Source organism: Pituophis catenifer, unplaced genomic scaffold, assembly GCF_029215685.1.
Source record: "Pituophis catenifer annectens isolate HBS135680 unplaced genomic scaffold, rPitCat1.0.hap2 SCAF_1, whole genome shotgun sequence".
NCBI classification, from domain to species: Eukaryota; Metazoa; Chordata; class Lepidosauria; order Squamata; family Colubridae; genus Pituophis; species Pituophis catenifer.
The window spans coordinates 150,465,029-150,477,492 of NW_027256881.1; positions in this window are offsets into that span (position 1 = coordinate 150,465,029).

Genomic DNA, 12,464 nt, shown 5'->3' on the forward strand with positions numbered 1-12,464 from the left:
GATTTTCAGACAAGCAAAGTCAGTGGGGAAGTCAGATTCACTTAACACCCATTACTAACTTAACAACTGCAATGATTCATCTAACAATTGTGGCAAGGAAAGTCATAAAATGGGGGTAAAAGTCTCTTAACAACTTATCTTGCTTGGCAACCGAAATTTGGGGCTGAATTGTGGTTGTAAGTCAAGGACTACCTGTAACACCAGTAGTGCTCTCATGTGGGAAATAGGGTTGGGTGGCTGTTTGTTTATCACATTTTGCCTTAACAGCCTTGGCAAGAATCTTTTTCCCCCCATTAAGATTGTTCTTGCTTATTGCTGATTAACTGATGTGATGTAAGCAGGATGTGCTCAGCTGTTTGCCTCTTCCTTTGACCCTTAGTTGATCTTTTTGAGTGGTTTATAAATGTGGCTTAGTTCTGTATGCCTGTAGATGGCTAATTGTCAAAGAATCTTTGTCAAAGAATCAATGTAATTTGCTTCTACTCTTTAGACCTGGCTTGATCTAAATCAGAGGTCTTCAAACTTGGCAACTTTAAGACTTGTGGACTTCAACTCCCAGAATTCTCCAGCCAGCCAAGTTTGGGGACCCCTGATCTAAAATACATAGTTTCCCAGGTGAAGTTGTATTTGAACTTAGATGTTTATGAAAGTAAAGAATTTTCAGGATGTCTTCTGACTGGCAATAGATGTTCATGGATGGCATCTACCAATATTTTCCCTAAGAAAACCCAAAGACTGAATAGTCAAAAAGGACCCCACAGAAATCATTTACAATAGGTAATATAAGGATAAGAAATATTTCAGAGTCCTTATATACTACAAATAAGTCCTGTTTGGTTTTCTTTGACTACTGGGTCTTTGGGTTTGCTCAGGATCTCTTAAAGACATTTTGTTGCTTAATTTTACCTAGTTGGATAATGAGGTGCCTGCAAGCAAACATCCAAGCTCAGAACTCCACAGTTCAACTCTTCTATATTCTCTTTTATTGTTGCTTAATGTGCTATGGAGATGCCAAGCCGTTAGAGTGACCTGTTGTAGTTTCAGATATACTTTTCCTGTATGGAACAGTTGTCTTTTTTGTGAGTTGTGATTCTTGTGCTGTGATTGGTTGATTGATTGATTGATTGGCAGAATTTCTTTTTTTTTAAATTTAGATTATAGTTATCTGTTGCATTGGAAAAAATTATAGTTTTTTTTTTTCCTGGTTTCAGGAATACTGCTGTGTCTTTAGTTGTATTCCTATGCAGCTTAGTTTATATGTTTTGGGATTGTTATAGTAGTTTGAGTACTTGGTTAGTGGGCTTGGTGGGCTGTTTTATGATGCACTTGGATTTGCAGTTGGCCATTGTTTTCTCTGCTGATGTGGACGCTCAAGAAGGATAATCTTTTATTATTCTCTTCACCTTTTGTCAGTTTGATTCCATGAAAGGTGTTGTTAATTATTGCAGTTCTTTTTTTATTACTATATGATGAAAATGACATCCAGTGACAATTCCAGTTTTTGGCTTGCATAATTAGGAGCACTGTTGTTTTAAGGTGTTTGGCCTTTACTTCAAATAAAATTATTGAGGTCATTGCAAAACACCGAGCAGGAATTTAGGAGAAGATGTAACATCATTTTTCATGGAATAAATAAAGATCAGGTTTTATCACATCGCACAGGCTAATGGTGTATAAAAGGCAAGAATGCCTATGCCACACCTAACTCCTCTTTGATGTTTTGTAACTTCTAAAGTAGTTCTGTTTCTTTCATTATTCCTCCCACCCCCCCCTTTTTTTTTTACACAATAATAGATGTGTTGAGTCTCTCAGGTGCCACACTGTGGTTTTTTTTCACTATCAAATCCAACGGATATAGGGTACAGTTCAGGGGTGGGTTCTACTTACCTTTATTACTGGTTTGCAATGGGATCGCTTCTGTGCATGCACAGATCACTGATGATGACATCCGGGGTGGTGGGTGGGGCCTCCTGCTTTTACTACCGGTTCTTTTGAACTAGTCTGAACCGGAAGCAACCCACCACTGGTACAGTTAAGGTGAATGTTTAACAGGTTTGTTTAGACTGATTAAACACTACAGAGAAAACGACAAAGCAAGATTTCACATGTCAGGGCAAAAGAGTTGCTTTGCCTAGTTGCTTTAAGAGCTAAAATGTTTTCCCTGGGTTTTTTCAAGCTTGGCAACTTTAAGATGTGTGGACTCCAACTTCCAGACTCCCCAATTCTAGGAGTGGAAGTCCACATGTCCTTAAATTGTCAAAGATGAAAAACACTGATTTAGGCCTATGTAAGTCACCAAGAGTAAGTTTTGATTGCAGAGAGATAGAAGGATGTTTAATATATAAATCAAGGTGTTTTACCTCTTTTAATTTTATACCCCTATAAGACATTTATGTAACTTTTTCTATAAAGTCTCTTAAGATTTCTATTACATACTTTCTGACAAGTGATTAAAATATTTAACAGATCCCCAAAGCAGTCTTTAAACTGTTGGGTTCTAAAGAAACATCTGGAGGTGATTTATTTTTCTTTTCGTGAATTCTTGGAAGAGAATATGTGTTTACTTTCTTCCCCATCCTTATTAAGGTAGTATCAAAAGAAAAAAGAAGATAACCCCAATAAAATGCTAAAATTGTACGGTCCATTTATTGCCCATATTTATTATTTAAATACTAAAGCATTCAGGAACAAAGGTAAGTATAATTGTGTGTCATTCTAATTGAATCTACTGTAATGGAAATCTTGTTGATATATTCCACATGTTATCAGTTTCAGTGAAGATGTACTATGTTTGACTCAATGGATATTTACTATTAGTGTTAATGAAGGGTATTTCAGGGATATACTGTATTTCTTATTTTGCCATAAGAGTGTTTAATTCTGCCTTGCAGTTTAGGGTGGAATTAGACTGGCTCAATTTAATTTCATGCTGTCCAGATATTTGGGGTGTGGCTAAGAGAGGGGTCCTGTGTAGGGATCCTAAGAAAAAGACACAGAATTTGTTTCTCTCAAAGACTCCTGCAAAACAAGGCAAATCAATTTACACACAGAAAATAAGATACTAAACCTTATTCTGAATATTTTCACAAAAATAATTTGCCATGTTTATAAGTTTAGGAAGGGAGGAAAAGACAAGGGCAGGAAATGAAAACAGCATTCATAGACTGCACTAAGGCAAATCAAACAAACCACGTCATGATTTTGTATTTTGTAAACCATGGATTATGGCTTAATTGCCTAGAATAAGACAGAGTAGTTGTCAACAGTCCCATTTGGCACATCCCCCCCAAAAAAGAAATTCCTGGCATGTAGGAGCTACCAAGAATAAAACTTTATTGAAAGATCCATTTAGACCAGTGGTGGGTTTCTACTGGTTCGCCCCGGTTCGGGTGAACCAGTAGTGGCAGCGGCGGGAGGTTCCGCCCACCCATTCCCCGGACATCATTATGGACCCTCTGCGCACGTTCAGGTTCTACAGATGTGCAGAAGCACCGCATGCAAGTGAAGTTCCCAGTTCCGAACCAGTAGCGAAGGTAAGTGGCACCCACTATTGATTTAGACACAGAAGAAGCAAAGTCGGCTCTGAGGTTTACCTGTGAAAACCCACATAGGTAAAAACCCCTTTTCACCCCTGGGCTACCCACAGTTCATTGTTCACCAATTACACTCAATACTTTTGTTTTGGGAAAACATTCTGCGCCAGATGGTAGCTCTGAGAACTTGGCCTTGGTGGGTATCTTTGGCAGCAAAAGGCTCTCATGCATTCCTTAGCCTCACCCCTAGGAATTTACCAAACCTCTCCCGTTTCTGTTTAGCAAACTGCGAGCTGAAAATTGATGCAGGCAATGAAGAAAGTGAGTCAGCTCTGACATTTGTTGTGCTTTTTCAACTAATCTTAGTCGATCAACATTACATACTTTTCTTCTATCAAATGCAACAGGCTTTCTTAAACATAAGATAATTTTGAACATGAAATATAGAATTTCTTTTAAGTACATTTTAGCGAGCCTTCAAAAGTCAACCATAAACATCATCCATAATATATCTCTACACTGCTAAAATGACATTGTATGAGTTGTAATCTTCCTAGGCTGTGTTGGTGGCATTATCTGCAAATCTGTAACATTATCATCATTTCTAGCAATGCCCAATCAATCATTCACTGTTGTCAAAGTTTTGGAAGAAATCAATGAAATCACCCAACAACCTTTGACAATAAAATCTACAATTGGTTTACATGCTTTTTTTTTCTTTCTAAGATCAATGCAACATGAGAAATGGATTTAATTTGTTCCTGCAAAACACTGAAAAAGTAAATAGTTTGGATCACTGATATTTAAAATGTACGAAATCTCTCCAACTGAAAAAAAAACCCAATCCAGTTGTTATGCCTTTTTCACAGTAAGCGAATGTCAGGAAGAATATGTTTGCTTCTTGAATTTATTCCTTTTTCCTTTAAGCTTTCTGTCGAAGGAAGGAAGGAAGGAAGGAGGGAGGGAGGGAAGGAAGGAAGGAAGGAAGGAAGGAAGGAAGGAAGGAAGGAAGGAAGGAAGGAAGGAAACCTATTTCTATATAGATAGATTTAAAAGAGTCAGGTTATGTTTAATAAATTCACCAAAGGAAAAAAAATATCTGGAGAAAAACTAGATGTAGTAGACCACTACATATATCTTGGCCAATGGATCTCAATGGAAGGTAATACAATAAATGAAATTGAATGGCATGTTAAATGTAGTTGGCACGCATTTGGCAAGCTAAGCATAATTTTCAAGAACAACCTCCCCCTATGCCTGAAGAGAAAAATTTTCAATCCGTGTGTGTTACCTGCTCTATGTTCTGCCCCAGCTATGGACCCCAAAGAACACAGCACACACAAAGTCCGTTCAAACCTTAGTTTACTAAATAAACCAGTCTTTTACAACAATAGCTGCTAATTAATTGCATTAACAGCCGCCAAGAATTCAAAAAATAATAATTGAAAGCTTACTATGGTTGGCAGAATGCCGAGAAACAATTTGCAGGAAACTGATAAGATAAGCAAGACAAGACACGAAGGTATGTGAACTAAGTTGTTCCCTGCAAATTGCTTCAGTTGGCATTCCTCCTTAAATAGGCTAAGGGAGTGGCCAATTAGCCCCAAGCCTTACTCTCGAGGAGACCTCCTTCTGAGGAGCCACTCCTGCCTTTTGGCAACTCTGTGTGCCCATGCATTGAGAAGAGGCTCCTCCTCTTCATCCTCTTCACTTAAGGGATCTTCTGGAGGTTCTGAAGGCCCTGGCTGAATCTCTGCCTCTGGCACCACATCTTCTCCAGCCTCCTCATTGTCTGACTCGAGTGCCAGCTGCACAGGCTGCTGGCGCAGCACCACACCAGCCTCCTCACTGTCTGAATCAGCTACTAGCTGCATAGGCCGTGTACGGGCCACAACATTCTAACATATGCCGGTGAAATATGGATACTAACCACACAATCAATACAAAAGCTAAGAGTGGAGCAAAGAGCCATGAAAAGATACATGCTTGGCATTACAAGACAAGATAGAAAGACCTGCACATGGATTAGAGAACAAACAAAAGTATACATTATCACCAAGAGAGTAAAAGAATTGAAATGGAAATGGGCTGGTCACATAGCAAGAACTGATGGCAGGTGGACCAAGGCAGCCATAGAATGGATCCCACTTGATAAAAAGCATCCACGAAAGAGACCTAAAACAAGATGGATTGATGACATTTGGCAAAAGAAAGCTCAGGACCATATTGGTTGGAAACATGCAGAAGAGGCCTTCATCCTGCAGTGGATAAACCATGGCTAAAATGATGGTGGTGAAGAATGATGAGATTTCTACATAGATTTATGCCATCTGTTTTGGCCAGCAAAGTGCTGCAGGAGGCCATCCATGCCAAAAATGGGCCACGGGGGGGGGGGTTGCATGGGGCCATGGGGGGGCCACACATGGGGGCCCCTGAACCCATTTTGGCTGGCAGGGTGCTGTAGGAAGCGTCCGTCCCATCTACCTCCCTCCCCTCCCGGCTGGCCCGCGGAAGAGAACTACAATGCTGATCCAGCCCTTTAAGAAATCCAGTTTGACACCCCTGAGTTAGAATATAAGAACAGAATCTTGCAAATCTGATTATGCTTTACCTGGTCTCCCTGATATACCACAGTGAGTCAGAGAGGAGCTAATTCTTCTTGCAATAGTCTGTGGAAGTAACCTTGGGAAATAGTAGGAAAAACAGCCTAGATAACCATCATGTAAAAGGTATCTCAGCCCACAGAAGGAAAAGGGTATGAGAAGTGTCTCAGAAGGAACCTTCCCTAGTTTTAGGGAGAGTAAAAATAAGATAGGAGAAAGGTGTTTTCAGACTTGCAAGATTCTGTTACTGTAACTTTACAATAGTGTTAGTATTCAGGTTTTGTGCTATTTTGTCTGGACTACTTCAAAGGGCTGACACTTCTTAATACTATCTCACTTCCCAGGACTTAAGACATTTCTCTTTTTATTTACATAACAGCTTCTAACTATTTGCTTCAAGTTCATCTCCCGGACTTTCTACGCTTAATTATTTTTCAGGAAGAATAGATTATGATGGAGATAATACATTTAAGCATGGAACACAAATAAATAATAATCATAGAATTCTTTATAGAATGGAATAGAATTCTTTATTGGCCAAGTGTGATTGGACACTCAAGGAATTTGTCTTGGTGCATACGCTCTTGGAGTACATAAAAGAAAAGATACACTCGTCAAGGTACAACACTTAATGATAGTCATAGGGAAACAGTCAATATAAATCCTAAGGATACCAGAAGCAAGGTTACAGTTATACAGTCATAAGTGGGAGGAGATGGGTGATAGGAACGATGAGAAGATTAATAGTAATGCAGACTTAGGACCTAGTTTGACAGTTCTATTCTATTTTAAATAATAATCGTTTGGGCAAAAGAAATTGGTTGAGAAAAGAGTTTGTTTCTCCCCTTTCAAAACCTCTCAAAAATAAAGGATAATCCTTCCAAACAATCCTATTTTAAATCAGTAAGAAAAAAAAAAAGAATGAAATGCAAAAGTGTATAGCAAAATCCATTCATGTTTAGGCTAGGATAGGATTGTATCTTCCCTAATCCCATTTTTGTTCATTTAGTCACAGAAATGTTGCATTGCATAGTGCATTAAATAAAGATATAGTGTAAATAAATATGTTTTTGAATGTGAACATTTGTCAGTATGCAAAATTTAAATGAATGGTGGAGAGGTAGTGGTGGGGGAACTAGCTAGTTTAAATTTAGATTTCATTCACAGAGTATTTGGCTAGAGAGCCAGTTTGGTGTCATGATTAAAGTATGCTACAAGCTAAGAGACTCTATATTTTAGCCCTGCCTTAGACACAAAGCCAGCTGGGTCACCTTTAGCCAGTTACACTCTATCAAGCTTGGGAAGAAGGTAATAGCAACTCACTCCTGAAATCTAGCCAAGAAAACTGCAGATACTTTCTAGAATGGAATGGAATGGAATGGGACGGGACGGGACGGGACGGGACGGGACGGGACGGGACGGGACGGGACGGGACGGGACGGAACGGGACGGGACGGAACGGAACGGAACGGAACAAAATGGAACAGAACAGAACAGAAGATGGAAGGGATCTTGGAGGTCTTCTAGACCAACTACCTGCTCAAGCAGGAGACCCTATACCATTTCAGATAAGTGACTGTCCAGTCTCTTCTTAAAAACTTCCAGTGATGAAGCACCCATGACATCTGAAGGCAAGCCATTCCATTAGTTAATTGTCTTCACTATCATTTCCCCCCAAGGTACATCATTGCATACTCTCACTAACTTTATCCTTAACAATACTCTTATAAGAAATTACCATTTGATGTTAACGTGGGAATTTAACATTATTTCCGAGGATACTGAGAGAACAGGTTGTGATTCACTTCTGTAGGTCATTCTATGGAAAGGAATAACTAAACAAATGGTGCATTACTGGTACTTCATTCTTCCATAAAAAGGTCATGGAAGGTACCACTATCACAGGAGAGAGGGGGGTAGAGGGAGAGGGAGAGAGACATTTAATACATTTATATCTAATGGCATCTTGTGCTATTCTTTGTTTTCTTCAAATTTCACTCACTAGAAACTGATATATCAATGTAATGAAAAGACTTCAGCATTGCAACCCTCAGGCTAATGAATTATTCCTGATACGCCCTTTCAGCCATTTCAGTTTGTAACTTTTGATGTATAATAATCTTGGTGGCGCAGCAGACTAAAGTGCTGTTAAGTAGCACCAGCTGCCTGCAATTACTGCAAGTTTGAATCTCACCAGGCTCAAGGTTGACTCAGCCTTCCATCCTTTCGAGGTAGGTAAAATGAGGACCCGGATTGTGGGGGCAATACGATGACTTTGTATAAAAAAAGAACACCGCTTGGGGGGGCCGAAAAGCCCTACTAAGCAGGTATATACAAAAGTATGAAGGCTATTGCTTAACACATTGTAAGCCGCCCTGAGTTTCCGGAGAAGGGTGGCCTATAAATTGAACAAATAAATAAATAAATAAATAAATAAATAAATAAATAAATAAATAAATAAATAAATAAATAAATAAATCACATTGCTAAAGTATGTTGATACATGAACTAGAAAAACAAATCTTTTTTTTCTCATCCAGGGCATTCATTCTACCTCAGGCTATTGTATCTAGGTATGATCAGGCTGAAGATCATATTTGTTTTTTTTTTTTAAGTATTTTAATTGGTGCTAAAATATTGGTTTAAAATATTGATACTGAAATATGACTTACAGTACACACATTACAGTTCTGATGTGTGCACAGTTGGAAGAGCTGAAATGTTAAACTAGGAGCATATCCTCCTAGACAAAATCTGTTTGTTGCTAAGAGATTAAACCAACATGATGTCATATAATCAATCTATCAATTGAAATATGTAAAACTTTAATTTTTCTAATATATACTGATTAAAATAATGATGTGCTGCATTTCTCAAACTTAGTTTTCGCACTCTGTCCTTCCTCCAAATTCTAAAAACATTTTCAAATATCCTTTATATAATTTAGCAAAACTCTTATTGATTTTAATGCAAAAAACAAAAAGGTACTAGTGAATTACCTATTCTTCATCCTGCCATGAATACATATTGCCTGTCATGTACATTCCAGCTTGTACAGAGACAACAATGACCTGCTTCCTGCCAGAAGTTAGAACTTAGTAGTTATGTATGGCTCCAATAGAAGTGGAATTCTTAAGTAGCATTTGAATTGCTACCTTGCAGGCACCCCCATGTTTCTATGCCCCAACCTGACCTGCTAACCTCAGTATGCGGCAGCTTCAGAGAGCTATGAGCCTCCGATGTGACTTAGTTTTATCACAGAACTGTGAACCCCGGACCACTTCCCACATCAATTTGCAAATCTAGAACTGCAAGTTCAAATTGAATCAGATACTCTCCTATCTTCTATTTTATTTAGTTGGGGGCTGATTTACACAGGCCTATCATACATCTTCTGATTCATACGTCTCTTGGTGGCTATTGACCTCTACTCCCCATAATGGTTAAGTGAGGCTTTCATGTCACGGTTTTAAATAAGATGGAGGAAGATAAAAGACTAGATTATCTACCTTACTCGTATCAGCACAACATATGCATCATTCTTGCTAGCTTTTTAAAATGAGAGCCATTAGAGAAACTTAAATTTTAATTTAGAATACCTGATCATGCCTGATAGGACCTAGTTGATTACAAAGCAGGAATGTTAGATATATATTTACATTATATGCTAGGTACATGCATCACAATAATTACACATGAGTTTCCCACTTTGAATTGATATTTCTTGCTCAAGCTAACATTTTCTATTCAGAATCTCCTATTCAATCATATGTATAGTAGATATGTCAGATGGGGCTGAAAACAATCAACATGACCACTAAGGATCATGGGGGAGAGAGAGGAAAGAAATTTATAAATATCTTTCTGCCATCTCAGGGGTGGGTTCTACATACTTTTACTACCGGTTCGCGGTGGGAGCACAAAGCTTCTGCGCATGCACAGATCAGCCATGATGATGTCGTGGCAGGTGGGTGGAGCCTCCCGCCGGTTTTACTACCGGTTCTATAGAACCGGACAGAACCGGGAGCAACCCACCACTGTGCCATCTAGTTATTGAAACTTGCAGCTCACAGCCTGCTCTTCTATTGAATGTTGTGTTGTATAGAGTTAGCAGGCTTCATGTAGTATTGAAAGGAAGAGAGATTGTGTATTTTTCCCCAATCTAAAAGGAACCAGGAGAATAATAATGCCAAAATAAGAATGTGATGGGAACAGGTACCATAAACATTTCTAATGACTTCTAATCATGAGGGTATTGTAGAGATTTGTGTGGGGATATGGCAATGATTGAAATTGAAACAAATGCTATAAAACGTTAATGTTCAAGAGAAAAATGATGGAAAATAACAAACGTGAGATTATTTAACAACAGTAAGGTGTCATGCCCCAGCATATAACTTTTATATACTGTTTTTGCTCTCTAGCCCCATCTCGTGGCCGGAGGGACAAATATGCCCCAACATACTATTTTTATATACTGTTGTTCCACTCTAACCCCATCTAGTGGCCAGAGAGACAAAATACCAAGTATATTGTTTGAAGCTGACCCAACTCATTTTACCATCAGCCCGCACTCTCAAACCAAGTGCACGCTGGGAAGCCAGGCTCCATTTACTTTAGCATTTGGAAAAGGCAGAAGCACAAGAAGAATCCATCTTAATCTGTGGCACATAGTCATTCAAGGACAAACCCACATCCCACACACAGAGCATTGCTGGTGAGATTTAAATTGCTTGTATTTATTAATTGTTATGTTCAGCAGTAACTCAGTACTGTCTGTCTTGTATTTGATTCTCATTGTATGTATTCCTACTTTCTCCAGTTTCACCATATCCTGTTCTTTCAATAAAGTATCCAGATCTACCCACATGGCCTGTTTTATTGGAGGATAGGTGGGTTTAGCTGCATGTCGAGTTACACACAGACTGACGTGTAGTGAGGACAGAATAACAGGTATAGATGGAACAATGGGACAATGGCAGAGGTCTGCTTACAGGGTGACTGTTTATTAACATGAGTCTAAAAACTGGATTTGTGACTGATGACTGGAAAAAATATTGCTTCCTTTTAAGAAAAGAAAGATCATACAAAAACTACAGAGCGATTAATGCAGTTCTTTGTTGAAAAAGATGGAATGTCAACCATGGTTTATGCAATCATTATTGTTTCTCTGTTCTTCACCAATAAAAAAGTATATTTTTATGTTTCTCAGTGCAGTCCTACCGTGCCAAAAGAGTTTGCTGAAGCCTGGACATTTATTAGCCAATGACATTTCTGTTGGTGGTAATCCTCCAAATGGAGTGTGTTCTAAGCATAAGAGATCTTGGATTGTTGGATTCAAAGTTTCATGGTTCCCAAAGAGGCTTTAGGATTGGGTCCATCAATTTTCTTAATTTAGTGACTTAATCTCAGCCTGCTTGCCCACACGTTATTTTCACTGAAGCAATTCAAAATAAGTGCCGTCTATTTGCTGGAACCTAGTGCTCATTTTCACCTCCATTCCCAACTCCCCTCGGGTTTTTTTTTTTTTTCTTTTGGCTTAAAGGAGGAAGAAAAGGAGGAAGATTTCTATCTTTATCTATGAGCACTCAGGAGACTGGCATAAAAGGAACAGCTTGAAAAACAAAAATAGTATTAGGAATGTCCTTAGCTACCCAAGGGATAGCACATATTTGAATTCTGGGCCAATGCAAGTTCAGCAGGCCATAAAAGTCCTTGAAAAGGGAATACGGGGAATGAATCAAATCAGTGACTGTTTGCCTAATAAACTCTAAATGAAAGATCTCTCTGGAGGGCCCTGGGAAGTGTGCCTCGATTATAACCTCAAATAAAATGGTCAAAATACAGACCTTGATGCACAAATTGCTTTTAATTTTAAACCTTCAAGTTTCCCAGCTGGTCATTAATTCTTAGGAAATACCTTTTGCCTTCATCTTTACTGCTGAAATAATCCACTCTGTTTTTAATTCCAATGACCGCTGACAGAGTGCATAGCCCTCTAAATACAATCCAAAGGAAAACTTTGAAGACAATAGTAAGTAGCGGGGCATATTTACTATTCAACATGGTGTCTCCCACAGCTACTGCAGTAACTTAAAGCCGGACTGATCATTTTATAACCCTGACACTTATTGTTTCACTTCCACTAAGACGTTCTGCTTTTGTTTATCAGTATTTTCACTTTCAGATATGCAATTGCCATTCCCAAAGCTGTCACGCAGCAAGAATATGGATATCTTGTTCTTGGCTACTGTTTATGAAGTATCTTTAGCCAGAATGACAGACTACTACTTCCTTCCTTCTTTCCTTCCTTCCTTCCTTCCTTTCC